Source organism: Pezoporus occidentalis, unplaced genomic scaffold (genome assembly GCF_034315485.1).
Source record: "Pezoporus occidentalis ecotype Australia unplaced genomic scaffold, CSIRO_AGI_Poc_V1 ctg126, whole genome shotgun sequence".
Lineage (NCBI taxonomy): Eukaryota > Metazoa > Chordata > Aves > Psittaciformes > Psittacidae > Pezoporus > Pezoporus occidentalis.
Genome location: NW_026913060.1, coordinates 563643 through 589967, shown reverse-complemented (window position 1 = coordinate 589967; position 26325 = coordinate 563643). Strand labels below are relative to the sequence as shown.

The following is a 26325-nucleotide window of genomic DNA, read 5'->3' as shown; positions in this document are numbered from 1 at the left end:
TGGAAAACAAGAGAGCTGGCCAAATCAAGTAACAAAGAAAGTGTGCAACTGATGATCCAAGGACTTCGTTAAAAGGCAGCCAAGGTCAGGGAGACCTGGAACAAAGGGACCCAGAAGACCCCTTCGAAGTGCTGACAAGGAGGGAGAGAGGTCAGTAAATGGAGACACTGCTGGGAGCCTTGCCTTGGATCCTGCAGTGAGGATGCAAATGATGTCTAGGTTATTTGAAGAGATGGAAGAAAACTGTTCTGAGGAAAGAGAACTGTGAAAAAAAAGTTTCTTGAAAAAACAAAGGAAAGAAGTGGTTTAGTCAGAGGTGCCCCTTAAAAAACTTGCCTTTTTGTAAGATCTTCAAAGAATTTTTTCTCTCTCTTGGACTCTTACAGTGTGTTCTGTATGTGAAGCTCTCTGCAAACTAGCCATATATCTATATTTACACACATTCTGTGGCTCTGTTCCCCAACATATAGCTGAGGCAGAGACTGAAGGAAGGTGTGTAGAGACTCTGTAATAGAGGCTTATCCCTCAGCCTCAGGTGGGTATTAATCACTCTGCCTGGCCCAGCTTGGTGCCAGTGGTGAATAAACACAACACATTGATCTGTTCTCAGAGGGACTGTTGAATTTGACACTAATCCCTTTTGATTTAAAATTCTTTACACTGTGGAAGAGGTGAGTGCATTTTGTCAAAACTAAGAAACATTCTGCAGACAGGAGAAAATATTGGACCATCTTACAACAAGCAATCTGTATTTTGCCAAAACCTCCAGAGAGCTTGAAGCATTTTCCTGGGCCCTTTCCCAGGATTCTACTGAATGTTTATCCCATTCCCCCTACTTGGATATTTCTGAGCTACTGCCCCTTCCTAATATCCACAATTCTGGAGAAATTCTCTCGGGAGTATTGCACAATTCCTGCAGCAACTAACCTGAAGGTATACCTTCATACATCTTGCAATAAGATCTGCCCATCTTCTTGGTCAGTACACATTTTCTTCAGTAGAAAAGAGATGTTTTCTGCTCCCTTCCTCTCAGTTATCTCAGTAGGTTTATTACTCTCAACATGACTTTTCAGCCTCTACTTAATTTTGCACTTGCTGTGATGCTGTTTGACAGCTTGTTGCATAAGTAAACACCTAAAAGCCAAGGAGCATCGACCTGGACTAGGTCCATTGCCCTTTTTGGTTATGGTAGAGGTCTACATGGTGTGCAAAGAGTTACCTAGAGAAAGGTCTTCTGGCTGACACAACCTCCTCCTTCAATAAATGCTGCAGAGGGTAAAATACATAATAAACCCAGTGGGGAAGGAGAGGAGAGGGATAGCCAAACTGTTTCTTGTACAGCAGTGCCAAACTTGTTATTTATAGCATCCTGGACCAGAGGCTGCCATTTTCCCTTTTCTTACTCCCTGTGAGGTGAGAGGCATTTTTATTCTCCCCTGCTCCCTCTCTCATAATTTTGGCAGCTCTTCTCCTTGAACTTGACCAAACACAGCCAACCTCAACACAGCTGTTTGATAAACAGAAACAGGGGCAGCAGGCTGGGCTTTGAAGAGGCTTTTGCAGAGCAATAACTGAAGGTTTGAATAATAGTGCACAGTTGGCTGACAGCTCTTCTCATTTGGAAGGACATCAGGCACAAGCAAGAGTTCGTCAAATAATTAACAAAAATGGAGAAAAGAAAGATGCCAAGACAAACGACTTTTGAAATAGTGCTCACTTTATGGCCTCTCTTCTAAACATTAAGTTATACACATGCACACCTACAAAAGGAGTCACCTCATATAGGTGTGTCCAAGCAAGCTTGGTACCATGTCAAGACCTTGGAGGGAGCTCTTAACAGATCCAGGCAGTAGAGAAAAGATGACACAGGTGAGACCAATTGGCTCTTTACCCAGAAACCAAAACATTTCACCCACTTTTTTATTTCTACATTTTACCTCCCTGTGTACAACCCACAGGTACCAAATGGAGTAACAGCAATGAAGAAAAAAATAAATAAATTAACAAATGTTCAAAGTTAGAGGAAAGTGAAAAAAATAGATAAACTGTCTGCTACTATCTGTAAATCCCTTGGAAATACAAAAGCCTGGCAAGAGGATTTGATAGCCTAACTTTGCATACACAAGTTCCATGTTCTGATGTAACGTGTTCAAGAAAAGGAAACTACTTCCAGTGTGAAGGGCAGAGGGAAGTTTTGTTGTATTTTTTAAATAGTTTCCTTTCCTTACCTGGTCTTTTAGGATTGCATCAGGATGTGGAAAAAGTTAAGAGGAAAGGCTGGTGCTCTCAGGATGGGTCAATACCCACATTCTGGAGCCTCTGGCATTTATAGCTAGGATCTCAGTTCTAATTTGCTAAATTGGTCTTTTGTGTTAGAGCTGGCCTTGGACATCTGGTGGTAAATGAGTTTCAGTCCTGCATATTTAGACATCATCCCTTAAAGGGGAAAAACATCTGATTAAACCCAAAGCTCATGTTAAGACGTATCACCCCCAAAGCTTATGTTAAACCATATCACCCCAGTGAAAGCTGTTCCTAAATAACCTCTCATGCACATTGCCCAGTCATGTTTTCAGTATCTTGGGAAGTGGGTTTCCCTTCTCCCCTTTATAGCATTCCCCACTAATGTGGGGACCCTACACCAGAAGCTTTGGCAGATTGTTTTTTCCCCTGTTCTCCTGTAATTTTTTCAGTGGGGGGAGGAATGAAGTAATGAAGGACCATCCCATGACTATATGTATTTTTTTTTCCTCAGCTTCTAACACAGGCAGGACTTTGAGGTCCCACAAGCAGCTAGAACAATTGTTTTTTTTGTGAGCTGGATAGGGGATTAATTTTGCACAAGGTGTTTCTGATGGCTTGCAAATAGTTCCTGAATTTCAGTGTCAGTGAGTGCTTCTGGCAATAGCTTAACAAGAGTGTTAAAGAGAGAAGGCTTGTCTTACTTCAACAGGCTGACAGCATGGTCATTAGCAGTCACCGCTTTCCACCTACACAGCCCTGGCCTGGAGTTCTGTCTTCATCACCTGATCAGCTCCAGTCCCCCAGTCTCTTTGAAGGCATTTATTTCTGCTCTCACAGAGGGGCATGCTAGGTCTGTAAGACTCTGTTCATGATGCAAACGTTTTACTTGAGACCCAGGCTCCATTCTGCATTAAGTGCTTCCCTTACTGAAGGAGCACAGGAACATGTTAATGGATAGCAATACCTGGGAGGAGGCTCTGCATAGATGAGATCTTTGTGGCTAGGCATCCATTTGCTCCAAGCAGTGATACTTAAAGATGTGATCAGACCTTGAAAATGTTTGGGATCCAATGTGATTATGGGACATTTGCTCTAGCACTGTTTGGACTGGCAGGGAAAATGCAGCATTCACCATCTGCGCTGGTGGCGTGGTGCCAGGAAAGTTCTTTTGGGGTGGTACTTAAGAGAAACACTAAGTTTTATGCCCTTCCAGGCCATAGCATTGGATGTGGAAAAAAGCTGTGCTGACAGAAGGCAGCTTTTACTGGCACAACAGATCATGCAGCCCAGGCCTAACACTGGCAGAAAAGATCTGAATTAGTGCCATCAGCAAAGGGGATTTTTGGATAGTCATCTCAAAGGAAGGGGACCAGGGAACAGTGATTGGCTGAGCAGCCCTCAGATGCTAACCACTTTCAGCACCTCTAGGTATGAACTGGATTTAGCCTGGCAATTTCTGAGGTAAAGCACTCCAAAATCCATTACCTCCTCTCTTCACAATCCCACTCATAAAGGTCAACTGGAGGTGTGACCCCACATGAAGAACTGAGCTCATGATATGCAAGAAGGGGCTGCCATTCAAGTCATGACAAGTATGACATTACCATGTTCTTGGATTGTCTCTGTGAGTTTGACAGGGAACTATAAAAAAGAATATCTAGGTGCTTTCCCTCTTTACAGGATTATCCTGGGGGGAAATTATTTCATCCACAAGGTCCTTGTCTGTGAAAAAGAGCAAAACTAATGTGTCATTTCCCTCTTTTCTCTCTTCCTAAACTATCACTCACCGTACTTTGGCAAATGTCTTCTTAGGCATTTGAAAAACCACTGGCACAATTCTTTATAAGTAGCATTCCCTTCCAGAGCAGACACCATGTAGGTGTTGGAAGACTGTTAGAAGGTCTCCCCTAAGCCTTCTCTTCTCCAGGCTGAAAAAGCCCAGCTCTTTATAGTAGAGACGTTCCAGCCCTCTGATCATCTTTGTGGTTCTCCTCTGGACTCGCTTAAGCAGGTCCATATCCCTCTTATGCTGCGCATCCCAGAGCTGAATGCATGTGGGGTCTCACAAGAGCAGAGTAGAAATGGAAAATCACCTTCCTCAGTCTGCTGGTCATGATCCTTTTGATGCAGCCCAGCATATGATTGGCTTTCTGAGCTGCGAGCACACACTGCTGGTTCATGTTGAGCTTCTTGTCAACCAACACCCCCAAATCCTTCTCCTCAGGGTTGTTCTCCATGCATTCTCTGCCCAGCCTGTAGTTGTGCTTAGGATTGCCCCTACCCAGATGTAGGATCTTGCACTTGCCCTTGTTGAGCTTCAGGAAGTTTTGCCTCTTGAGCCTGCCAAGATCTCTCTGGATGGCATCCCTTTCCTTCAGCATGTTGACTGCACCACACAGCTTGGTGTTGTCAGCAAACTTGCTGAGGGAACACTCAATCTCACTGTCCGTGTCACCAACAAAGATATTGAACAGAACCGGTCCCAGTCCTGACCCCTGAGGAACTCCACTCACCACTGGTTTCCACTTGGACATCCACTCCAGCAAACTGTACTTGGAGTCCTCTGTCGACAATGACACAACTCTGATTCCCTCCGTGTGAGCTGAAAGGAACAGAGAGATTTACACTGTGGCTAATTCTTTAACTGAGTCAACTAGATAATCTAGCGTGGCTGTGTTTTCTCCTGCAGATAGGCCTAAACCATATTACCAAAGCACTGAGTAACCAAGACCATCTAGTGTCTTCTGTCCCTCATTGACTTCTGTGTGAAGACCAATTCCAAATATATGTCCAAATCTCATAATGAACGTAACAAGGCAGTTTCTTGATGTCATTCCTGGTTTATATAGAGCATGGTCATTAGCAGTCACTGCAAAAAAAAAATCCCCAAACCCCAACAAATGAAACCCAAAATATCTGATGTTACAGGTAACTGCTCATGTCACCTGGAGACATATGCAGAAATCCATTGAAAATCATGGAGGAGATGGTGGAACAAAATGACTCACTTTTGGGATTTGACTAGTCGAACAGAGATAAAGTCATTATTCAAACATGACCAGCACTTCTGTCTAGCAGACAAAGCCTGTGGCAATGGAGTCAGAACAGCTGGGTTGCTCTCCTAGTTCTGGTGTTGGCTTGCTGCTGGATTCTGGACAAATCTGTCTTCTCCATTTGGAAAGAAAAAGAAAAATGAAAATGATAGCATGGGTATAAAGAGCTTGGAAATCATACAAAGTAAGAGGAACTCAGTGTAACTTCTAAAGAGCAGTGTCTATGGAACCACTGTGGTATGTTTGCATGGGACCAGGCCAATGAGCGTAGGCATGGACATAGGCTTACTGCCAGGGAAGGAACTTGTTTGTTGCCTTAAACTGGGCCTGAGCTCTTGTCCACGTGTGTCTGCACAAATGGGAATTGTAGATGATGCCTTAGGCTACAGTCCATCCCATCAAGAGTTATTCCAAGTTTAGCCTGTCTAAACCCAGGCATTTTAAACTTAAGCTGCAGCCAACAGTTTGATGAAGCTATAAGCTATAGAGTTCTTAATTCTGTCCTCAAATTGCTCTTCACCTTGTGGTGTACATCTAACCTCCTCAGGGACTGCTGTCTCAGAACATCTGCGGGAGACTCCCTGGCACCTATGGAATGAAGTTGCAAAACACAAAGGGTGTGTGTGTGTGTGTGTGTGTGTGTGTGTGTGTGTGTGGCAGGAAGCAGCAGAGCAGCCCTGGCCAGACTGGTACTTTCTTCAGGTCAACATGAAGGATGTGGCTGTAATGTGCTTTGGAGACCCACTAGCTGGGCTGTCAGTGGTCATTCTTAGAAGGATCTGCTCATGGTGTTAAGCACTCTGTTCCACTGTAGGGCTCCTGGCTGCAGAAACAGCTGGCCTTAGGCAGGGTCATCCAACTGGCTGGTTCAGCAGAGCCAGCCTTTGGAGAAGAGACCTCAGAGAACAGCCCTGGCTGGGAGGTTTACCTGATTTTGCCTGCTCTGGATAAATGCTGAACCTGGGTTTCAGGTTGGAGGACTGTTTCCCATTGAGTTTGCTCTGTCTGGCACATTCCTGCAGGAATGACACTGCAAAAGGTAACTCTTTCTCTTAAATGCCTTTCCAGATTTACACCCTCCCAGCCCTACAGGCAGGCTGCCTACTCGTATTTAAAGGCACAGTACACAGAAACCAGAATTACAGCTGTTCAGCCCACACACTCATGTCTGCAGGACAAACGTGCATAGGTAGAGTACAGGAGGCAATGAACGAGTTTTTCCTTCCTTTTTGTGTTTTTTATTTTTTTTTCTTTCAGGTGCTATATGATGAAATGGAGCTATGTAAGAACCACAGGAAGCATTTATTCTAAGTACAGGCTAATGCCATCAGTGTTATTTGTATTACATGACAGCACAAGGAACCACAATATGAATAAGGAAAGGAAAAACTAGTGTTTTCCTGACCAGTAAATCTCTCTGTTGCTTTCTCAGGTTTCCTATCAATACAAATTTGCATTTCCTTGCAGACCATTAGGGATGTCAATGGATAACAGAGCATCAGTGAGGGTTCAGAATTGCATGAGAGTTTGTGAGTAGATGTTGACATGTTTTTTGGGAGGCAGGAGGTGGCTGGAAGCGGGAACTAAGAAAGGAGGTGTTGGTCTGGCTGATATAGATTTCCCTTGATACATAGCTGGTAATTTAAGCCCATCAAAGCAAAATCAGTTTGATATCCTGAAAACAATGCTCTCTTTGTTCAGCTGCAAAAGGAAGACAAGCAGGCAGGCAAAAGAAAAATATTCTTGCACAAATATCCTGCTGGTTATCAGGCAGATAGAGAGAATCAGGCAAAGGATGACCTCTGTTTGAAATAGTCAGCGTCCTGGGAAATATCAGCATGAGTAACTGGAGCTCATCAGCCTGTACTTACACTACAGCTGGATACCGAATGCCCTACCCAGACATGGAGTGTTATTTTGCATTAAACTTTCAACCACCTGAGCACCTCAAGTGAAGTGTGTTCAAATGTCCTGACCAGCTGCAACATCCAGCTGAGAGTAGGCTGCTTTTCAGTAGTGGGTAAATCCCTTCTACATAATGTCAAGTTGGTATCCTGCCAGGAGATAACCTTCCCTCCTTCTGCTCAGTGAGACACAGACCCTCACACAGCATCTATGGCTGGGAGGCTTTACTTCATCTTGTCATCTGAAAGCTGCTGCCTACCAGCTGTGGTCCAGGAATGTCACCAGCTGATTTGGTCATAAACTCTTACTCTCCCTTCCTAGGATTTCCGTGAAGGGCTGCTGGTTGTTCACTCGCACTTTGCTCCAGCTTCATTCAACCAGTACCTGCAGAGGGGATGCAGATATCCCAAGTGGCTGGTGTCTCTAAGGAGCATAGAGAAGTAAGCAAAAGGGGCCACCAGCTCTGCTATCTAGCCCACAGCGGGAGGTGATTTGGAAGGCCTAAATGTACCTTCATGGTGGCGTATAAAAAAATGGAAGTTTCCTCTGTACAGGATACTCACACAAGGGTATAAAAAGTGACCTCTCAAAAAGCTGTAACTCAACACAAGCAGCAATCACTTGATCTTGGACCCAGAGCCTTGGGTGACATGGACTAGTCTGAGGCACCCCTGCCCATAGCATGGGGTTTGCAATTAGATGATCTTCAGGTCCTTTCCAACCCTAACCATTCTGTGATTCTATGCTCTCTCCCTGCAAAGAAAAGGCCACCCACAGGGAAACAGAAGTCATGTTTCATAACCAGAGGTCTGGTTTAGTCTCTGCTGTTCAAATTGGATGACAATTTCTTCTGCATTCTAAATTACAGAGAGGATGAAACTTCTGGAGTAACTGGGTTTTAACATCCCCACCCCATTGCTCACCCTTTCCATCCAGGCAAGGATGACAGCAACAAGCACCACCCAGCTCTTGCAATAGGAGTTATCCGATACAAGCATCATCCATGGCTATGTGGACGTGGTTTCTCTGGTATGAGAGAAGAGGCCCATTTAGATTCAAGCCAGAGTCAACATGACTCATTGGCTAATACATCCTTCACTGCAGGGCTCAGGAGGTCACTGCAGGTTCAAGTCTCACACTGGGACTTGGACTGGTGCTTCATGCTGTGGGGAAGGGAGGGAAGATGCTGAGCTCCTGGAGGTGCTTCCTATTGGAGGAGAGAGAGATTTTAATCTGAGATCCCTGCTGGCAACTCTTGCAAAGGGGGATTAATTACATGAGGGTAAATTCTTCCCTGGTGGGGCTGTCATGGAGCTGATTCTGCTGTTATTTTGGAGGAGGGCTGTGTGTTATTTCTTTCTTTTTGTTGTTGGTTTTGGGCTCTTTTTCATATTTGGGATTTTTCTGGGGGGTGACCTGGTCTTCTGGCTCATGTTCCTTCTGGCTTTCAAACAGGTTCCAGCAGCCAAAGGTGTGTGTATTTGTATGAGCCCTTGCAGAGTTGATACACAAGATCCTGTCCTGGCTAAATCACTACTTTGTTGCTTTGTAGGCCTCTTTCTTTCACCTTTCTGATAGGATTGGGGGAGTGAAAAAGGGGATATGCAATCCATCTGTCTCTCCATTTTCTAGCCATGCAAACCCCTAACATGGAAATGATGGGAGAGCCACATCTCTCCCCTCTTCCCTGCACATCTAGCTCTTGGCTGCTTTTCCATCGGCTGCTCTTATTTTAACACTTCTCTCTCTTTGCAGAGAAATGGATGAAGCTGCAGCATCTTGGGGAACTGCTCACCAACAGCTACAGGCTCAACCAGGGGAAAGGGCTGACCAGGTAAACCCTTCTTTCCTGTCATTTCAGAGGTCCTGCTGGAGCTTTATTAAATGGTCTTCTCCAGAGAGATGACAGCTGAAGAATACACAGAAAAGCCAGATTTCTTCTGCAGCCAGCTTCTGATGTCTTAAGTATTTTTTTCTTGATGAAGCAGAAGGGAATATTCATCCCTGTGGTTCAGCTCAGTTGACAGTGAAATGCAGCCAGCTCTTAGTGAAACCCAGGACTGCGTAGAAGGAAGGGAGGAAAGGAGGAAAGTCCTCATTTCTGAGCAAAAGGGGTGACAAACTTAAGGGAACGTGGATGCCAGTGTTGTCTGAGAACAGCTGGGATATCTCTACTCTGGGAAAGGGGTCTCCGTGGAGTTTTTTCATTCCAAAAGGTTTGCAGCACCTGGTCTTAGAGCATCACCTAAAAATGAGAGAAAAGTGGAAGCTGTCACAACCTCTATAGAAATATGCTGAAGCATGAAACAGTCCTCCTTACAGACACAACATCTGGGTGTAGAGTAACCAGTAAAAAGTATGCAGCCCTCAGCTTGTGCTGCTTCTCCCTTCCAAGTGGCCCCTTTTATCTATCCCTTCTAAATGATTCCAGTGAGCTGCTTCCATGATCACTTTAAATTTTCATCCTTACTCTTTTTCAAGCTAACAAGAATTACCTTTCACTCTGTCAGTCACCCACTAATAACCTTGAATCTGTTTGCTGATCAAAACTGACAGAGGGTGAAAAGAAGTATTGTGTTCCTACTGTTATTGTGAAAATAGGCAACTAGGGTAGAGGGAAGAGAAACCTTGTGAAGGGAAAAGCTACAGCCGGGAAAACACTATTTTTAAGCACCAGAAAATCCAGCCAAATAACATTATGCCCCAGAGTCCATACTCAGGCAGTTCTGCTCTTCACGGGACTGATCGTTCCTGAAGCAGTTGCACAGCAGATTTTACTGGTTGCTGCCTGACTGTCTCATTCCCCACTTTCCTCTTAAAAATCACTGTTGCAAGACCATGGGAACAGAAATAGTTCAAGAGAGCAATTCATGGGACTAGCACTTTGAGAGAGACCTTGTGCTAACCTGGCTGCCAGTTTATTTTAAAGGACAATGAAGAGGGTCAAAGTCATCAGCTCTGAGGTCATTTGAATGGGGATGAGTAAAAATGGGTCAAGTAATCTGTTTGCATTAAGTTTGTCAGCACTCACAGATGATGCTGACCGGAGATTTTTAAAGTCTCCCTACTAAATCATCAGAACTGAGGTGGGATGTGAAACCTGGTGATGTAAGTGCAGCAAGACCTATTGTCAGGCTTTAACCAGACCCTTCTGTCCTCCCTGATTTGATAGAGGATCTTCATCAAGGCTTGCTCTGAAAGAGTTAATGTATTTTACAAGGAAAGCTGCCATCCCTCAAGGTCATTTTATCTCTTAGTTACATGAATTCTAGGAAAGCAAAGATTCCTTCCAAGTTGCTGGTTTATCCAAGTGATGCTGTTACAGAAATTGTTGTATAAGATCCAGGTTTTTCCAGGGTATAGCGAGTGTGTGTGGTGTTTAGATTTAGACTGTGTGCTGCCAAGCTACTGACTCCCTTTTTTTATCCTGTCTTCCTCCTCCCAACCTCTCTCCCCCAAATCACAAGCCTAAGAATAATTAATAAGAATAATAAATAAACAGATGAAAGTGGAAACATTCCCAAAACCTGTTATCACACAAGCAGTTTCAGTCCAGATCATGCTAGTTTCACATTGAGCCTTGGAATTGTCAATTCTCATTACTTCTCAGTGTTGAGTGCAGGAACAGAGAATTTCAATCTCTGTTTTCCAGAATCAATCCCTCTGTTTAATGCGGTGGGGAAAGTTGAGATGAAATATAGGTCTCGGGGGACTTCCTCTGTGTGAAAGCTTATTACAGCTGTAACAAAACCTTCTAATCAGAACGGATTCTGTTACATGCAAGATATTCTGGTCTTGGGCGGGGGGGGGGGGGGGGGTGGGGGCAAATGAGAAAAAGATGGCAAAAAGCTTTAAAAGCAATTAAATGAGAACCACATTCATCCCCCCGGCTTCTTCTTCCTCATTGCTTGCAATTGCTGTTTACACAGACTATTTTCTCTTCTGCATTTTGCCAGGGGTCTTGTGAGATCTGTAGGAGTTTTACTGGGTCAGGCTGTTGAATAACATTGTGCAGCAAAGCAAAATTTACAAACCTGGATTCACCCACAGGAATGGAAAACTGTTTAGTGGTGTTTGAAATATAGAATCCATATTACCATAGCGAGAGAACCTAATGGGCTATCTAAATGTAATATTCAGTTACGGCTGAAGACAGGGAACCACTTAAAATGTGTCATAGTGTCCAATATAATAATAAAGTCACAGACAGAATCAGGGTGTCTCTGGGCTTTTACTATATAAATGGCTTCACTAAAGCAACCAAGAAAAATGTAAGTGCCAGACCCTAGTGTAGACATGTACAAGTTGTTTTCCTCTGGTTTAGTTTCAATGAATTATATTGGCTATAAAAGAGATGCAGAGAAAGTGTGAGGGGGGAAAGCAAAAGGTAAAAAATGATAGTTTCTTGCTCAAGATCAGGGATTAAGTCACTATTCCATGCACTGCATGGCACTACCTGTTTCTTGTTGCTTGATATGGTCTAACAACCTAACTGATTCTTTTGGGTATCTAGCCATGCTATGGGTGTTCTGCAGCAGGGTGGTCCACAGATCAGAAATAATGTTGAGTTAGGAGAACATGGAAAGGGACTGCACCATGCAGGGGGCCACTTTAAGACTTGGAGAGAAGACCTGTGAGACAGTCCTTTGGGCTCTGTATGCCTCCCTGCCCATGATTTGCTGGATGAGGCTGGCCACACTTTCATTTGCTAGTGGTGAATTAACTGCCCAGTGGTCACAACCCAAGGTGCTGGGAGTTTTGAGCACCATGAGGGCACTGGGTGAATAGGGTTAGATTACAGATGTGCTTTTCAAATACTGTTTTTACATTCCCAATGGCAAAATGAGTCGTTTGAGCTGGTGACAAAGACATCTGAGAGAAAGATATCTTAGTATATGAGCCAGTGTTTTATTTCCACAAACCACTCAGTTTGTACCCTCAAGAGAGACTTGTCAGGATGAAACAAAGACTGGCATAGAATTTGTCACTGTCAGATGCCTTTTTGGAAGGGACTGGCACTCAATTCTTGCACCCAATGCTTAGGAAATAAGAACCAAGCTATTAGGCTGAATATCCCTGGAATGAGAACCTTCACTCCTCTGTTACTGGTTTTAATGTGATCTTCATCTGAACCTCCTGGATGATTCACCAGAGCTTTTCTGGGGAAATTCCATGTTATTGTTTCTTTATTTAGATATTTTCTTGGGGAAAAAAAAAAACAAAAACAACCAAAAAAAAACCCCAACACAGTACGCAACACCACTGATGTTAAATCCTGCTGGACTGTAGGTAGATGAAAATCAATGAAAAGATGCTTCCTGCCTCTTGAGATTTGGGCTGCCATCTGACCCTATTCTTTTGTCTATTGTAAGTTCTTCTATGGTCATCTCTTATTCCACATAATTCTACCAGTTGACACGAATTTGGGGGAAATATTAGGAAGCTCCCTCTCCAAGGGTTACAGTGACACTACTAAAATAAAAGCAGCAAGTGCCATGGTGTTCATAGGCAATACGGCCATGATAGTGATCTGGGGAAGAGATCAAAAATCATCTTATCCTCCCTGCTATCCAAGTGAAACACTGTCTGCATGCTGGGGCTCAAAGAAAGCAATCTCATTTTCATCCGTCTCTCCCATGTATATCTCCCCCTTTTCTCTTCTCTCCTTCCTCCTAAGAAATACAGGACTTGGGGTGGTAAAATTATAAAGCTGCTGTTTAAAGTTGTTTCATTATGTGAAATGAAACTCAGGTAATGAATATTTCCAGCCCAGCCAGTGCACTCTCTGAGGTATATTTTTATCTCCACAGTGCCAGAGATTAACTGTACATTTATCTTAATGGTATCACCCTTTAGTGTTAATGGAAGCTATGTGTGTAAATCCCTGACCATTCAAATGAGAATACGCTTTGAATGACCACAGTAAATCAAAGTAAATGGAAGACCCCTGCAGGCCAAATTCATCCCCAGAGCAATTCCTGAGGCTTTTAGGAAGCTTATGCCAAGCAGGCACAGCAAGAACAAACACAGTAGATCATGTCACCTGCTTTATGATTTCAAAGTAGTCATGATGATGATGATACTTCCAGTTGTAACAAGGTAATTTGTGCTTTAAAAACGACTTGCAAAGGAAAAGCTTCACTGGATTTGGTCATTTTGGGACACCTGTAGTACTTGGAAAAATGGACTCAGTTGTTTCTTTTTATAAAAAGGTTGATTTATTGACATGTTTGTAATTTTTAAATGCCTGTTATTTCTGGTCTACTTTTCTCTGAAAAATGGAAAACTAGTAAAAATATGTCTATGAAGGTATCAAAAGTGATGCCTATTGAAGAAGGGAACATATATTTAATTTCAGCTGCTTAGATACCTTTGGACTGATGAAATTTTGTGAAAATGTGTCCATTTTAAACACAAAACCTATCAAATTCTCAGCAACAACTCCAATGCCCTTTTCCAAGAAATACAGTCAAGAGAGACATAGAAGAATAAAGAGATGTAGTGTTCCTGAGTCTGTAAAGTAGAAACAAATACCATACAGCATAATATATTATATAAAGTCTTTTGTGCTTCATTTAGGCACAAAAATCGAAGTAAAAGATAGACAAGCCATTGTCCTTCCCTAATTTGCAGATTTATGTTTTTTTTTTTAGGTGAGGAACGCTGTAACTTAAAGGACACTGATGAAAACAGGGGTAAATATACATCAAGAAAGGAGTTTCTTCTTTCAAAGAGTCTACAACTATCCATATGTAGAAATGGCCTGGAATTATATTTCAGACTTCATCAGCAACTCTGCATTGCTTGAAAAATACATGAATTCCTTTTGCCTACAGTTTCCAAGTAGAACTGCTTGAGCAGAAAAACGAGAACTGGGAAGTTAAACCTTTTTGCTGGTTTTCATTGTGAAATAGAACAAAATGCAGAAGGGAAGACAGAGGTCATTGTTAGCTAAAAAGAGAAAATATCAGTACTTAGGTTGTTTGATGGGGGCACTTGAAAAAATGGCTCTGAATCCCTCCTTCAATCTGTCTGATTCAGTGATCTCTCTCTTCCTGTGTCACTTGGCTTTGAGGATTGCTCTGTCTCCACGGTGACAGAGCCAGTGCTTATCATCAGCTTCACCCTGCTGTGCAGGATACGTCGAGCTTGGTGGCAACATTGTTAAGTAATTCCTCATTACAGCTTTGCAAGGAAGGAAGAGAAACCCCCAGCTCTCAATGTCTCCATCCAAGGTCTTTTGGATCTCATAGATCAGACATAGTGCAGGCTATTAGGGGGTTGGGAAATCACCAGCCAAGTACCTGACCATCTCTGATCATTTTAATGAGCCCAGTGTTTCCACACTGGATAAGTCTCAGCTGGAGCAATGCATTAGGAAATGAGAAGTATGTGGAAGGCAACAAAGAAAAGCCTGGCTATTTTCAGTTGGCATAACCTGCTATAAAAATTCTCTTTTCCACTCTGGATATTGATTAGAGGTTTGCATGCTGAAGAAGGTGAACATCCCTCCTACACCTTGCACCCCCCGAAACATTCACTTTTCTTGTACGCATGCTTTATTTCAAAGCATGGGAAGGGGCTTGGAAATAAAGTTTCTAGTTTCAAATCTAGTTTTCTGTTCAGCTGTCTTCCAACATAACTCTAAAATTAGTTCATGTGCTTACGACTGCTCTATAGAAAGATTGTGGCCATTTCCATCCCTGGAGCGTCTCCATTCTTGTTTCTTCAAGAACTTCCCTCCCGTTTTGTTTAGAAATCTTTTAAGCATTTCCTTATTTACCTAAGCAACCCTGGATCATCAAGCAGTCCACAACTACCTTACTCCAGGAGGAATGTAAAGTTGCCATCAAGAGCAAGGGGAAACTCTTTTGCACCTTTGAAATCACCACAGAAGTGGAACGAGCCATTGAGCGAAGGTCTACATCTAAAACTCCCCCACGCTGCAAACTGTTCAAATCTGACCTACTACTTTGAGTTAAATTGAAGTCCCTCCAATATCTGTTTCTGGAACTCAAAATATTTTGTTAGTTTATAGCTGTGCCTGAACTTTTACTCCACTCCTGTGTGCAACCAAGACTGAAAGCCTAGGAGACAACAAACAAAAAGGGTAGTTCTTGGCCCAAGTGACAATCAGGAAGCACTGAATTTGTTGTGAGACTAATTAAATTCCTGACCTGTTTCTGCAGTGGTGAGAGGATTACAGAAATCAGCTGGGAATCTGATGGGGACCTGCATCTAAACAGAAAGATGCTGTGCTGACAATTAAGCTAGAAAAGTACTACTGGTGTCCCTCCATTGACTCCAGTGGCACTGAGCTTGAAAAAATAGACTCACACAAAACTGTTTTCTGAAAAACATGAGACTTCGGGGACAAAGATGGGAGAGTGAACAAATGGGGCTTTTTTTGTCCCCTCTGAGGAGGAGGGCTTGCAGCTAAAGAGGAGCTCTTCCATCTTGCCCTCCCCCTTTGAGCTGATGACCCCACCTGTTATGAGCCAGAAGTAATCAGAGAGACGAACAACACAAGCGGTATTTTTACAGGATGAACCCACCAGGTCAGCTGGAGGCCTGCTGTAACCCAATATTGAGTTGTGGCTGCAGACAGGCACGACGCAAGGTTTGGGGGAGGAGGGTGATGAAGGATGGGTGGAGGGAAAGCAGGGCAGTCCCAAAAGAGGCAGAAATTTGCTTAGGAGCCTTCTGTTTCCCTTTGGTGTCCCTGAAAAATGAATAGTGGGGATTGTTGATGAAACGTGTGAGCCAGGGCTTGTTTAAGGGGGAGGATAAGGGAAAGTGGTGGGGTGGGGTAGGGCAGGGGCAACGGGATCATTTGTAGAACAAAGAGCACATGTGTACGCAGGCAGTGTGTGTCTAGTCCACAGGGGAAGGGGGTCACACAGAGGTATCTGTTTCGTTCATTCACCCGCTCTCTCTCCTTTTGTGCATAGTAAACAGAGACCCATATCACTTCAGACCTCCCCCTTTCTGACCCCTCCTGGTATCGCCAGCACTGGACCAGCCCATTTCTTCCAGGGTGTAAGACCCTGGAAGTCCCTATTGTCTGCCCATGACAGAGCTCCCCCTATGCCTCTCATGCAGAGTCAGAGACTTGCTACTGAAGGGGCTGCCTGGGGAAGAAACACCTGCAAGGAGCCACAGCTGTGGTGCAAGCTGCTCTCCTAATGCTCTGTTTAGGATTACAGCACTCTAGAGCATCACATTACCCCAATGACTGCATTGAAACCTGGTATTAATTCACATTAGCAAGGATCAGATTTAGTATGTTGGGAGGGGGAGGACTGTTATTGTTTCTAAAATTGCTGGAGCAAACTTTTAGAACTGGTCTTTCATTAATCCTGGCAGTAGTCAGAGGAGTTTCTTTGTTCCTCCACACCCCTGGCCACTCATCCAATCTCCTCTTGCATGAATGCCTCTAAACACAGGCACTTGTTTTCATGATGGGGTTACTTGTTCATTTTTAATTTTGGTGTGCCAAATTTAGTAACTTTCAAAGCAAATTTCTGTATGTTGTGGAATTGCTTTGGACTGCATTACAACAGAACAGGGTCTTCTAATACCGGGAGACAGATACAATGTGGTGGGGGATGACCTCTTCTCCATGCCCATGTTGGATTACCCAAGATGAGAAAAAGGGAAAGAGGTTCTAAGCAGTAAAAACAGTGAAAGTCTGGGACAGATTTGAGCAAGGAGGGTATGGAGTCTTCATTTCCAGTTGATTTTAAGAATATCTGCCGGCTAGATATGATTTGTCCTTGTGTGGGTACATTTCATACACCCTTCAAGGTCCCTTTCAACCTGTTTTGTCTTTTTTTTAATGCAGCCATTATAATAGTGAGGTGAAGTTACTTTTCTCACCTGAAAACTTCGTGTAGGATACATTTCTTCTCTTTCCCTACCCATACCACCTCTTCTTTACTGCGTGTTGCTGAAGCTGTTTCTATATGAGGAGTGTAGGCATTCCCTGGACTTACGGGTTGTACATTGAGCGGTGTGTTTGATTGTGTCTGAAGGGCCTCATGATACCACTCTGGTGATTTTCCAAGCCAAAGGCCATTCCACACATATATATAATTGACCCCTGATCTGTAGCGGTGCTTCTTGAATCCAAAAGAACATAAATATCAGTAGCAAGACCTGAACTGCTCAGTACAGCTAGTATTAAATATCACCTGAATGCCCTGTAGAGTCTTGGAACGGATATGAAAAAGGAAGTGAAAGAAAGTATTTGAACTGAAGCCTTCAGAGACTGCAAATCTCCACCATGTTTGTTAATTTTATTTATAGTTTCAGAATGATCTTGAAATGTCATTAATATCAGCTGTGCTACAAAATTTGGAAAGAGGAGGGTGGGCTAGAACAATAGGAACAGAGACAAGACATGAGGTCTCATGCGTTATACAGTGCCCGGGGTGAAGAGCGAGGACTAGCGCATCATCTACTAACTCCTGCATGACATTTCTTTGTGTAGAGGAGAGACTACTTCTGCCATTTTTTAGAATGTCAACCTTGCGCATAGAAATCTTCTCTGGATCATCCAGATTTGTGAAGCCAGAAGAGGACATCTGAATATCAGGTTTCATCTCTTGTACAAACATGGGCTATCAAACTTCAGCTTATTACTTCTTTAATGAGCCCAAATATTTTGTTCTGTAAAAACACCCAGGAGATGGGAAATCAAGTGTTTTGTGTGGGGCTTTATTCCACTTAAGCTGGTAAACCCTGATTCCCTTCCCCTGCCACTCTAATGTAGTCCCATACCATCCTGATAGGAACTGTATACACTGCAGAGGACAGTCGACTCCAGAGTTCTTGCTATCATCTCGAGATGAAAGTACTGTAAGATTGACCATCCATACTATCTCATACATGCCATGATGCCACTCTCAGATGGCAAACGTTGCAGGCAGCTTTGTCATCAGTCAGTTTGGGATCATACTTAGTGAGTTGCAGTGATGGACTGTCAGAGCCTGGTTCCCTCTGGAATCAGTAGAGAAAAGTAGGTGTTGACTTATATTAGGGCATCTATTGTGGCCAGGCTGAATATAGCTCTCAATCTTTATTCCTTTGGTAGGTCTCCTGCTGATGCTGTGTTTTTAGCGCTATTACTTTCTCTTCTTCTCTGTGCTCTGACACCCAAATTTATTGATGTTCATTTTAATTCTCCTGAAATAAAAAACAAAAAAGGAAAAGAAAATCCTTCCTTCATTATACATGTGTGTTTCTCTGAAGGCTCCAAGGATTACACTGTTGTATATGCAAGCTGAAGGCAATGCTGTGCCAACCTGATTTATCTCTTCAGCTTGTTATCACTCTCCTGACAACATGATTTCATACCAGGCAGAATTAATGGGCTCCTGATAGAGTCACAGCGCAGCTTCTCAAAGGCCATTCTATCTGGGAAACTCCAGATATTTCTGGGAAACCCTGGAAGTAATTAAGTGACTCCAGGAAAATCCAAGGAGTTAAGAGAACTCTGTTGGGGTTGTCCAGGCATGTTCTCCTAAGCTGCATTTGGATATATCAAAAATTCATAATTCTCTGCAGATCTAGGCATTTGAGTAAAATGAGTGTTTGGAGGGTACAGAAGGACCAACAGAAGAAGCTTGGTCATTAGTGGGAACTACTTTTCTCTCAGTCAGCATCAGACAAAATACAGTGTTAAGCTGTCCTGCCTGTGGATCTTGATGTGTTTGTGAGAACAGCATGTATTCCCATGACACGAGGGAGGTTTAGCAGAGAGCACTGAGGGAGCTTTTCTGAAAAGACATAACCACAGCTCCAGTTGCTCCTGATCCGTCAAGATCACTCAGCGTTTTCTGCAAGAAAAGTAGATGACCAGTGTTTGGGTAGGATTTTTGTTATATAAATGAATTTGCTTCTGCTTTAATTTTCTGCTTTCACCATCAGCTGCAGGCACATCCCTTTTATCCTTCCTTTCCTGAGCTTTTATAAACATTTTGCTGTGAAACAGCTACTTCCACTCCTCTCTACATTTCATCGAGGAGCAAATATGTCTCTGGTATGCCTTCTGGCTGGATTTGTGCAGAATGAAAGGTGCTGATGCACTGTCTCATACCAAGCAATACTAACAAACCAAACAAAAAGGAACTTCTTTAAAGCCAGTGCAGAAAATAAACTGCTGTAGAAATAGTGAGCATCATCTAAAAATGAGTAACAGTCAAAATAAAATCAATTTGTTCTTTGCAACAAGACATACACAATCACATTGCCTGACTCTCATTAAGGCATAGAAAATCCAACATCTGTATACATGATGAAATTTCATAACCTCCCCTGTATAACCTTGATTGCTTTTGACACTTGTGACTTATGACAGGTTTAGAGGTCAACCCTGAAGCATGAGTATTGTTTCAATCATGCTGCTCACTCTCATGAATTACGTTAGCAAGGGCTTGGTCACAGTTATCTGTACAACAAAGAAATATTGTAGTAGAAGTTGTAGCATGGTAGGATAGTTGTTGTGGTGATGTAGCTGAAATGTCTGGGAGAGAGATTATCATTGTTGAAAAGTCTACACAGTAGTTTAGTGCAGTCCATGGGACATATTTTTTTTCTTAGGATTTATGAGTAAAGCTTGGTAATTGATACATATTTTGGATTGGTCACCAGAATGGAAAATTGGAAAGGAATTAAGTCTCAACCAACATGACAATCTTTTGAGTTTTTGGATGAAAAAAGAAGGTTGATTTTGGATTTGACAGAAATGTTTCACTAGACTGAAATTGAAAGGCTTTTTACACTTAGCTACTCTGACCATTTAGAAAGTTGGTGGGGTTTTTGTTGTTGGGTTTTATTTGTTTGGTTGGTTGGTTTTGTTTTTTCTTTTGTTGCTTTTAAATGCAATGGCTATTTTTATTTGTAAAGTACCATTTCAAAACTCCTCTGAATGTTTTGTTCTAAAAGATTTCAACACAGATGTGGTTTTTGGCCAGAAATATTCACCACACTCTGCTCAGTTTGGTGATCTCTTCCAGTCCTACCCTAACACCAGTTTTTGGCACATTAACTATTATTATTATTAATAATAACCATAATATCATCACCCAGCTGTGCTTAGAAGGCCTGGGCAACAGTCCCAGATCTGCTATGACAAATCTTTTCAACTCTCTGGGCTTCTGTTTCACCTCCCACTCTTTGGCTCTCTTATCTAGTCAGATTTAAAGTCATAGGGTCAGGAATTCTCACATACTGAGCCTCTTATATACACACTGATGCTTAGATGACTGCTTCCCCTGCAGTAGCATAAATGGTGGATATTCTGCTCCATCCTTTCCCATCTGCCAGCCCATTACAGAGAATTTGGAGGTGTCTCAGCCTCCTAAGTTTGCTCATGATAGAAGGGAAACTGAGGAAGCAAAACTGAACAGGAAACGTTGGCTTTGTTTGGTTTGGTTTTTTTTTGTTTATTTGTTTTGTTTGCACTCCATATGCAGAGACTGATTTGTTAGTTTGTAGAATGGGTGAAACCAAACTGTGGCTATAAGCACTGCAGCCAATCTTTGCTCAGGTGTGATTAACTTCTGTGTGAAACAATACAGTATAAACACAAAATACTGTTTGCATAGAAGACTAGCAAGGATCTGAGGCTGAATGTAAATATAAAAAAAAAAAAACAGGGCAAAAGGGTGGGGAGTAGGTTGAGGGAGTCAGATATATGGGAGAGGGAACCAGGCACAGAGCATTAGAGCCAGTTTGAAAGCCAACACTTGCAGACTGCAGAGATGGTGGTAGAAAAATCAACATACTTTTGAGGCAAAATACTGTGGAGAAAGTTTCCAAAAAGACTCAAAGAGCCTATCTCATACAGTTTAGTGTTCTACCAGGAGCAACTAGGACCTTATGTGCATCTTTGTAAAGCAATTAGGATAGCATCAAAGACACCTGACTGCCTCATTTCCTCCTTCCATAGTATTTGATAATTTGGCAACATATTTGCTGAAGAGGTTAGGAGATGCTGCATAGCACACTCTGGAGCAGGATGCCCAATCAAGAACCTGCAAGAAGGTCATGGAGTGCAGGAGAGTCCAGGTTTGACAGCTGACCTGCCCTGTGTTATGGATCTTTTTTTCCTGACTGTTCTTCCCAGAAAATAAGATTAAAAAGTTGTTTTTTGATGCCAAACCACATGAGGGGTCCATTTTGATGGGATATGTGACTTATCCCAGTTGCCTGGAGGGACAGCTTCTGAATTCTGCTTCCCACATTGCCTCTGAACTGATGGATTTTTAAAATGAACATACCTCGTTTACGGATCTCCAGTAGCTGGCTTTGCAGCGGGGCAGAGGGAAGGAGGCTGCCTCTCCAGAAAGGTTGCTGTCCGGGAGGCTGGGAAAGGCAGCAGGTTCACTGTGGTGTGAACAAAGGCCTCCAGCACACCAGAGAGCATCTGCTCAGCAGCTGAGGGTAGTGCACCTGCTGAACAAGTGCAGCCGTGCTACTCCTCTCTGCCCTGTGCTTTCTGCGGACCCAAGACTGGGTTATCCACACCCCCCCATGTGACAGTGCTGAATGCCAGTTCCAACACACCAGAGAAACACCTTGCATGAGGAGGAGCAGCTGCTGGGGGCTTTTTTGGCAATGATGTAGAAACTGAGTCAGAAGCTGATCCTAGCATAGGGCTACATTGTCAGCTTTCAGATGTTGGCCCTGACAAAGAAGGTTTAACTGAGCCTTGGTTAGAGCTTTTGCATCCATACTGAAAACCAAACTTAAATCCTACTGTGCAAGAGGGGGACTGTTTCTTAATTGTTGCAATATTTCTTCTGGGATTGGTCACTGGGCCTGGCATCAAAAGGGTGATTTTGAGTTGTAGAAAACTCTTTTGTGGGTTTTGTGCTAAGAGTGGCTGAAACTTGCTACCAGTTCATTTCAACTACATCCATCGAACCGTAACTCACTACTGCATACAAGTTCAGCAGGAACATTCCCAAAACCCCCGCAGAAGAAATTTACAGTTGCTCAACGCTCTGTTACTGGCGGCCACAACTGTGTGTGCTTCACATGTCTTTGTAATCACTTAATGACTCATTTCCTTAATCTCTCATTTCCTATGGCCTTATTACAAGCAATTCATAAACCCAGATCCATAGCTGTTCTCTGGCTGTAGTCAGGAAGCACTGAACTGACTGCATCTGGTTGGTTGGCTGAAGTACCCCTCTCTATTCCCCTCTGAAACTTTCCACTGGACCCTGTCTTTTGCTGCAGTGACACCTACTGATGAGGTAAGAGTGTATTAACTACACGTTCCCTTGTTGCCAAACCCAGCCAGCAACCACTTCCTGGCTCTAACCAGATGTTTCTGCTTTTCTGGAGCAAATTTCACACTACACCGGGAGAAGTTTTGCACGGTCTTGACTGTAATGCGTAGGTGGCCAACAGACCTGAACAGAGATCATGGCAGCAGGAGGAAACGGCTCTTTGTGTCTAGGCTTCCCATTTAGTCACCAACCAACTGATGGCCTTGGGAAGCAAATCTTGCACAGAAGTGATGCCAGAGGCACTGTGTGCTATTGACTTAGGAAGCAACTAAATGGCCAGCATGCCTTTGATTTCCTCTACGGGTTCTTTCATTTTCTGAAGAAAGAGCTACCATCAAGCAGCCATATGCTTGATTCTCCTCATTCCTTGTGGTGACTGGGAGATGGGAAGTGACAGCTTGATGCCCATTCCTAGGTGCAGCCAGGCCAGGGATTTTTCTGTCAGTGAAAATCATTTTATTTTCAAACCCCAGCATTTTCCCTGAACAATTATATGGAAAAATGCAGTTTCAATTAAAACACCATAAAAAAATGACTTGCAGCACCTCAAGAAGGGATGGGGTGGGGTCAGTAGTTCAGCAGGGCAAGAGGAGATTCAAAGAAAGGAGGAAGGAAATAAGGACACTCTCACTGTAGGCCTTGGCTTCTAAACCACTTCACCATAAAGACTCTCTTTCTACAGTATACCTAAACATTGATTCACAAGGGAGACAGCATGATAAATGAATGACAATAGGATAGGATATGAATTGTCAATACATTCTCTGATCTCCCCCCTGCTTTGAGATCCTATCTAAATTCCACTGAAGTTTGACATCACAAAACTGAGGCCAGGACCAATGGATAAGCACTGTGAAACAGTTCTGTAAATCCATGATCTCTAAGCCTGTCTGTAAAGACAAGTGCTACAACAATTGTATAGAAGCTTTAGGACATAACAGGTCTGCACAAGAGAAGGGGCTCTGGAGAGGCTCTATCTCGCACTAGAAAACCTGGTTACATTTTAGCCATGGCTTTGTAGGATAAGAGTGCCTGAACATAAATTTCCCTTGTCACTTCGATGCAGAAGCAATGCATCTTGACCATTCATCTTCCATTTCATTGCCACAGCACAAACAGGGCAAATACACTAAAAAGCTAAATGACTTGCCTACCCAATGTATCAAGCATGAGCTTGATGAGATGCAGCAAAGTAAAGCAGAATCTGCCTACAGCCCACAGTAAGGTTTTTGCTTAGAGATCCTCATATTAGAAATGACCTTGGTTACTTATTACTAGCTGCTGGCTGCAGTATGTCAGGTACTGTATGTGGGACCACCTCCTTCTGTATGGATTTCGCACACTTCTACTGCCTGGTTTTCAAGTAAATTTAGAGTCTTCTGGGCACAAAGATGAATTCTCATTGTTTGTTACTGTGACTTCTCCTGTAGGACATGTATCTTGAAACAGGCCATATCTTGAAGACTTGAACCCTTCTGCAGGTGGGAGATGCTACCAAAAGAGGGAAATTGTAGATGCAAATCCTTTCATGTTAGACAAAGCTCCATGTTGAAAGGTTTGGAGTCAGCAGTTTGCAAAGGTATTCAGCTTTTTAGAAATTCCATCATGGTTGATGGAGATACAAGTGAGGGGCATTAAAAATCATAGGGTTTCCACAGAGCCCACAGACATAAGCAGCAAGATCCTTCAAAAATACCATGTTTGTCCTAAGTAAATCAGAGCTGCCAGAGTTCAGGGGAAGAGAGAGATGTCCTCAGGATGGTACATAGAGAGCAGAGTGTCTTTCTAGTGTCTAATTTGTTAGAATAATGCAACAAGGCAGATCACATAGCAAGAAAATCTTATATAACTCCCCCTATACACAACCTGACCCGGTGCTACAAAGAACTCCAGTGTTGCCAGCTGAGAAACCAGTGTTTGTACTGAGATCTTGCAGTCCCCCACCACAAGAAGCCATGGCATCACAACAGATTGTCTGTGATTCCCAGTTTTTACAGGCACAAGAGGTCAGTGCCACAGCGTTTGCAGGGAATGTGACTTTTCAGCTGTCTCTCTCTCCCCAGTACACTTTGACATTTGTGCAATCTAATAGCAAAGAACCAATTATTCTCTACACTCATATATTTTCCTGCATAGACTCAATGCCACATGGTTGCCAGGAGCAAGACATCACGCTAATCAAGGCAATAATTCAAGGGAAGACAGTGGGAGGCTGTCATGATTGGGAGCCCTGGGTTCTACTCCTGCCTCTCAGCCATGAATATGGACTCAGTCACGCCTGCTCCTTCTTTCCCTCTCCCACCAGTCTTTGCCCTGGTCCTCTCCTGATGTAAGTTATATACAGAAATCAAAGAAGATACATCACTGTACACCAGTATCTCTTGCCATTACTCCAGTTTCCCTATGACCTTCAGGTCTCCTCTTAATAGAGGCACTGTTGTCCAGTGTTTATTATTTCTCTCTTCCATTTCTCAGCACCCAGAATTAGCTCCCCTCTCTCCTTGTGGCTGCAGCAAATGGAGCCATTGGAAAAGTGACACTAAGAAAGGATCATTGCCTTGGTGGCAGAAAAGAGGAGACTGCATTCCCAGAAGAAAGAGCCACACAAGTATCCCACTGCTCACCCAGTGTCCATAGCCTCTTTTGACCTCACCTGCCACCACTGCATACTGTGAGCTCACAGCATGGAAGATCAGAGACACTTCCAGGAAAGGATCTTGCCTCCAACAGCTGTCGTAAGGTACTGCCTATAATTTTCTCCACCCATAATAGAAAATGCATTAAATGTCACCAAGTACTGACAACTTGGTTAACTGTGATCACCAAAATCCTGAAACTGAGGCACATTTCTCAGTTGTGCTAAATATTGACTGTACCCTGGGGCCACTATATACTCCCAGTGTGTGTATATATATATCTATATCTCCCATGCTATACCTGAGATATATTATGTATATGTAGATAGATAGATAGTCCAGTCTATACTTGAGCACAAGCAGGCTAGGAATTCAGTTTCAAGTGTGTGGAAACACCCACTTTCCCAGGCTAATATGGTACTGCAACATGGCCTCAAATAGAATAACATGAGGAGAACTCACCTCGTCATCTCCTGGAAGAAGAGGTTTTACAGATATTTTATATGTTTTAATATCATTGTTGACTGTTCTGTCACTAAGTGTCTAGGGCTTTTGCAGTGGAAAGTGTGGAGTGCTGAGTGAGTCTGCTAAAAAATCATTCATCCCCTGCAGATAGGTGGGGTTAATTCTGACTAGCATAAACCTAATGGGGGGATGGAGAAGGAGGATAAACACATGGGCATTAAAAACAGAAGTTTAAAGACTTACTGCACAGTTAACCTGGACAGGTAGTATTATGCTTCAGCGTCATTTGTTTTCGTATAATTACTTCAGATTTGTTTGTTGCATACTAAAAACACCTACAAAGGACCTGCAAGCTTCAAATCCCACTTGTACTGCATGGAGGCAGTGGTTGCACTTTAAAAGAGCACAGGATTATTCAGTGGCAACCTGGGGTGCAAATCAGCTGAAATCTAACCTTAATCACTATGGGTAATCAGTGGAAAGGGCTCAGTTCAGGCTACAAGAGTAAACACAGATGAGGCTGAAAATACTCAAACCTTCTTAAGGAGGAAAAGTATGAGGTAGAGATGGTTTTGGCTGAGAAAAAAAAATCATATTTCAGAGAAAAAGACAAAATGCTCAGATTATGGTGCATTCAGACACGCATACATGAGCAGTCTTCCTCTTTCATAGTGGGATGCAAATGCTTCCTATCTTCCTTTTTGCAAACAGAAGAGACAA

At 43.0% G+C, this 26325-nt stretch overlaps 1 long non-coding RNA gene across 1 annotated transcript; it reads right to left on the bottom strand.

The window, feature by feature from the left end:
* Nucleotides 1–8611: 8611 nt before the first annotated feature.
* LOC134158108 (uncharacterized) lies at nt 8612–25964 on the bottom strand. The gene is made up of 2 exons (XR_009962591.1): nt 25849–25964; nt 8612–9447 (listed from the first exon to the last, which is right to left on the bottom strand). It is a non-coding gene; the product is annotated as an uncharacterized LOC134158108 (long non-coding RNA).
* Nucleotides 25965–26325: the final 361 nt, after the last annotated feature.